The following is a 6,000-nucleotide window of genomic DNA, read 5'->3' as shown; positions in this document are numbered from 1 at the left end:
ATGTGAGCCTTTACACTTATTTGTAACTGGTGGTGCAGGCACTGGTAAAAGTCATCTCATAAAAGCAATTCACTATGAGTCATCGCATTTGCTTTCAAGAATAATGTCTGAGCCAGAAAAGGTATCTGTACTTCTTTCAGCATTCACAGGAACGGCGCTTTCAACATTGGTGGAAATACACTTCATCATTTATTTTCGCTAACAAAATACCTGCCTTTGCCATATGAACCACTAGGAGAACAAAGTCTTAGTGAAATGAGAGTTAAGATAGGCGACCTACAGATTCTTATCATTGATGAAATATCAATGGTTTACAAAAAGCTTCTGTACAACGTACATGAACGACTGGTGCAGATTAAGAAATGCAAAGATCCCTTTGGAGGTGTTTGTGTAATTGCAGTAGGGGATTTTTATCAGCTTCCTTCTGTTAAGCAGCGGAAAAATGAAAGACTTTACAAAGAAAATTTGACATATCCTGTGGATTACTGGCCTGACTTATTTAAAGTCATCGAATTAAAAGAGGTAATGAGGCAAAAGGAAGATTTGTCGTTTGCCGAGTTGCTAAACTCCCTTCGTGTAAGACAGACAAATGAGCCATTAACAGAGCAGCAGAGCAATATGTTGGAACGCTGTATCAGAGAAGGACCAGAGGATATACTTCATGTGTTTTCTACCAACGAGGAGGTAAACACATTCAATTTGTCAATGTTAAGAAAATCATGTGAAGATTTATTGGAAATTGATGCTCTAGATTATAAGAAGGACAAAACATCTGGAAAACTGATACAGAGAAACAAACCTATCACAAAATCAAAAAGTGATGGCCTTCCAAACTCTTTGCTATTGTCCATTAATGCATGAGTGATGCTCACAAGAAAATGTAATGTGGAAGTTGGGCTTGTATATGGAGTAATAGGGTATGTTTCTCAGTTCGTGTACAGAGAAAACAATGCTACAGGTCTTACAGCTGTTGGGGTAGTTTTTGATAACAAGGAAGTTGGAAGAAAGTTGGGGCACAAAACAAAAGATGGGAACATGGTGTTAATAGAAAGAGTACAAGAGGAAATTAAGGAGAAGGCAGCTTCAGTGGTTAGACACCAATTTCCCCTTCGGTTATCATGGGCATGCACTGCTCATAAGGTGCAAGGGATGACTACGAATAGAATTGTTGTAAATTTAGACAGAACATTTGCTCCTGGCCAAGCTTATGTTGCATTGTCAAGAGTTACATCAGAAGATGGCTTATTTATTGAAACAGAAGATGCAGCTAGATTGGAGAAAAAAATTTATGCTGATCCAGAAGTGAAGGCAGCTTTAAATGAAATGCCAAAATTCATTTTTGATGACCTTTCACAAGCCTTGACATCCAGCGGAACAAAAGTTATTCTACAGAACATTCAGAGCTTAAGCAGACATTTTGGAGATCTAAAAAATGACAAGAGATTCGCTTATGTCGATATCATTTGCCTGACAGAAACATGGTTAAGTTCTAGAGTGAACACAGAAAATTTTGTGCTTGATGGATTTCAGTTTCATCACCTTCCTAGACAAGGGGCATATGATGGGAGCAGTGTCTTAACACAACGATTACGCCAGTCAAGAGGTGGAGGTGTTGGATTATATTTGAGAAATAACAGTGGTCATTATGACATTCTCCCACTTCCACAGATGAATACTGAAGCAATGGCTCTAAAATCAATACTGGAAAAAGTTGTGATAGTGATTGTATATTGTCCAAGTATGGCAAACGTGACCACTTTCCTTGGCAGTTTGGAGAGAGTACTTGACTTCACAAGGTCAATTTATGAAGATTGTATTGTCATTGGAGATTTTAATGAAGATGCAAAATCTGATGGTCCAATTCAGAGATTTATGAACCATCAACACTTCAGACAACTCGTAACCTTTTACACTACTGAAGGGGGAACGATTTTGGATCATGTGTACGCATCCAATTCAATACAGATTGACGTCAGAAGACTACCGACATACTACAGTTATCACAATGCTCTATTTCTTAAATTCCTGGATGAATAATTCTGATGTTCTGAATTCAGGTGGCCATTTGTAACCCATAATGACAAAAGATTATTGCTTTTCCTTACTCTCAGTCTGTTACTTTTTTCAGTTCAGAGTAAATTTTCACTAAATTATGTTCATTGGCAAATATCAAATTTTAGCCTTTAGGCAATAGACTTGGAGTAATTTGAAATACATGAACATGTATTTCTGTATCATAGAATTATGATCATATTGCATATACAGTAAAACTTGTCTAATCCGGCGACCAGTGGTTCCAAAATTTTTGGCCGGATTAGACAACATCCGGATTGGAGAAAATTGAACCATTATATATAGCGAGTCAAAAATTACATAGATATAAACAAAGAGTGGTAAATAAATACTTAAGAAATGTGTCATTTTTTACGTTTCACTTAAAAAAAATCGTCTATTTCCGTTTGTTTTAAACTTTCATTTCTGTTTATGTTTTTTATTCAGTAACGAAATATAGGCTAATATCTCTTCGTCATTTATTAAATTTGAAAATCGTAAAATGTTTTAAACACACTCCAAAACCTCATCGTAGCTGTAAATATTATTTTGTTAGGGACGGATTCCTAATAAATTAATTAATTTTAAAATTAATATGTTTGAATATTTAGAGACACTGTATTTGTTAATTTCAAATGTTATAATGAATATTGAACCAAAATCTTCTGTCGTTATGGTCGTTGTAAACTAGCGACACAAAGGGAAGTAATTCGAATTCCACGTCGTGCACGCAAAACGAAAGTAGAAAGGAGGTCATGAATAAGTCTCCAAGTTTTTCTACTGACATGCTACACGCAACCATCACTATCACTCGTTCTTTTGCGAGTTAATTTCCTCGTTTTACTTGAGCCATTAATGATTTTTTATCACGTTTGTTAAAATCTAAACTGTCGATACAGGATAGATCAATTACCCCACGCGAGACTTCTCTAATGATCAGCGGGCACAGGTAAAAATAAGTGGCCGGATTAGAGGAGATAATTTGTACTAATTATGGGCAGTTGGTTCTTTAAATAGCGGCCGGTTTACAGAATAGGCAAGATCCGGATTGAACAACATTTATTAAACATAATGTAGTATCTGTGCGACTGTCCCGTGGTACGACTTACTGACGAGGCTACGTCAGATGGCGGGACAGTCGCACGGATCTCTTTCACCGCCAAGATGTCAAGCACACCAGACGTGGTACAGAGACAGTGAGTCAGCACGGGCCAGAACCCACTACAGAGTATATTGTATATTTGTATATAGTTGCTAATAAATATTGTTATAAGTACTACACCCCCGGGTAGTTACTTTACTGGCGCCCAACTCGCGGGGCCCGGTGCTAGATTCCCGTACTGCTGTCAGGAAATTTTTTTTTTTTTTTGGCATTGTTTTTAGCCGCCATTTTTGGTGCTTAGAGCAGGTGTGATAGTTGCAAATTGTTTTTTGATTCTGATGCAATAATTTTTTGAATCAACTGGAATTAATTTGTGTATATATTTATTGCAAGTGATTTAGTGATTTTGTAGACTGTGATTTTATTTGAAAACTATTTTGTACCATTTATTATGAATATGTCCCTGGAGGAAGCCGTGTCGGCTTTAGGTCTGGGTAGTGACCCGGTTATCACGCGGTCAGACAATATCACCCCTCACACTCCGGGTAGGGTCGGGGGATACCCCGGGGAGGGGGGTTATTCGCCATACGCTTATAGCGGGAGTGAGCATTTTGCCTCCCGTCACACACCTTTTGCTCAGTCAATGTCAGGCCACATGGGAGGGGGGTTGCCCCTGGGGGGTCCCTCTACACCTATGCCCGGCCTGCACTCGGGCATCCCCTGTGGGGAGGGTAGTGTATTTCATGGAGAGTCAGGAAAAGAGGTAAGGTTTGCCCAGCCTCAATTTGGCTCACCAGGGATGATGTCAAGTGACTCCCTGGTGTCCTCTCTAGGTAGCCTGTGTAGGTGTAGCTCACCTGGTAGCACTGTGGGTTGTACCCACCCTAAACAAGAATATAGTGAGGCCCCTTCAAATTCAGGGTTAGAGCATCCATATTCTTTAGAGCATGTGCATTCAGTTAGTAGCCACCCTGTCCTTGTGGGAGACATAGCTAACCTGGGGGGCCCTGCTACTATGGGTTATAGACCAAGCCGCTTGGGTGAGGTTGTACCACACCCACTTGACCCCGCCCTTCCGTCCCATACACCGTGTGCTAGTCAGCAACCTGAGAGGCCTGTGAGGCCCGCACAGCTCACCTCCGAGTATGATCGTCAACATGTGAGGCCCGTAGATCCTGTAGGGCTCACCTGGGACCCTGCACCCATACAGAGCCAACCTAGACTAGCAGATTTTGGTGCGCCCTCTCTCCCTGGGGATGATTTGCAACCCCGGAGCTCAATGCCACGCACTATATCTGCCCCAGCCCCTGTAAATGTTGGAGTGTCCCCAGCAATGGTTCATTCACAAGTAAATCCTTTAGACCCTGGTGTGACTGCTGCCAGACCCCAACCTACATCATTATATGCTAGTTCCACAAGCACACCTTACCATGCGCCCCAACCAGTGTACATCAATCCTGGGGGTAGGCATGCCCAACCCCCAGTACCCGACCACGCCCATTCTGTGTTGTATCGAGGCGAGAGTACTCCAGCCACACTCCATGGTATGGCTATGCCCAGTGCACTGCAGCACCATAGTGTTCCTGTGTCAATGACTTGTAGTCCTGCCCATCCCAATACCCCAGCCTGCCATTTTGGAAGGGAGGGGGAGAGGATAGCACATGTTCAACCTAACATGTATGGGGCAGCCCATCCAGGATACTATGCTAGTCAGTCAGTCCCGGCTAACCAGGCTTGCAACTTTAGTACACCAATACATTATGGCTCACCTGGTTACCAGGGCACCACACCATACCCAGCTAGGGCAGCCACTGGGGGTAAGCCCCGGTATAAGGACCTTAGGTATGATGGTAAGACCAGCTGGAAGGCATTTTTGCACAAGTTCGTTAGATTATCTCGCAGCCAGCTATGGACAGAGGAGGAGCAGCACGACCAGTTTTGTTTCTGCCTTGAGGGGGCAGCAAGCGAATACTATACCTTGCTGTTGGAAACCAGTAGCCAGCTCCGCCTAGGTGAGATCTTGCAGAGATTTGAGAAGCGTTTTGGCTCCTCTGCCCCCGATCTCACTCATCAACTCAACTTCCAGGCTGCCAATCAGAATCCAGGAGAGTCACTTCGTCAGTGGGCAGACAGGGTGCTGACTTTGGCGACGCGAGCCTTCCCTTGTGTGCCGGACGTGCACACACACGCCATACCTAGGCTATGTTATGGAGCCGAGGACCGAGACGCTGGCCTTTACGCACTCGATGGGCATCCCTGGACCGTGGATGAAGCCGTGGAGCGAATGCAGTACTACCAGCACTCCCGGCTACATAGGCCTAAGACCAAGAAAGAGCTGCGGAAGGTGATCTCCGATGAGGATGCCGAACAGGACGATCCCGGGATGGTAAATGCTGCTGCTGGGGAGGAGCTGGAAGCCCTCCAGAGCAGAATGGAAAAGTTGGAACAAGCTGTTAAGCAGACAGGATCTGCCCCCCTCCCTAAACCCCAGTGGACTGGTACCCTGCCACCCAGATTGGCAGAGCGAGACCCGAAGCCCGCTGTGTGTTTTAAGTGTGGAGAGGCGGGGCATTTTCGTAGAGATTGCCCCACCCAAGCTGCTGAGAAGTTAGTAGCTACTGATGGGCCGCGGGGCGGAGCCCGGATGAAGGGACCCCTTGGTGAGAGGTATCGTAGGCCAGAGTCCCAGGAGAGGGGACCTAGAAGTGGAAGGCCTGGATCCCAGGGAGGGCCCTCCCAGGCAGTTCGATTTATGAACCCAGAGCAGTCCCCAGAGAGGACAGACTCGGAGAGTAAGGAGCAGGGGGCTAGTCAACCCCCTTCCTGTATGCGGCGTAGGCGCAAGC

This window comes from Saccostrea echinata, unplaced genomic scaffold (genome assembly GCF_033153115.1).
Source record: "Saccostrea echinata isolate AGI-Se365-2 ecotype Australia unplaced genomic scaffold, CSIRO_AGI_Sech_v1 ptg000022l, whole genome shotgun sequence".
Taxonomy (NCBI): Eukaryota; Metazoa; Mollusca; class Bivalvia; order Ostreida; family Ostreidae; genus Saccostrea; species Saccostrea echinata.
The sequence above is the reverse complement of the archived record's forward strand: the minus strand, read 5'-3'. Positions refer to the sequence as shown.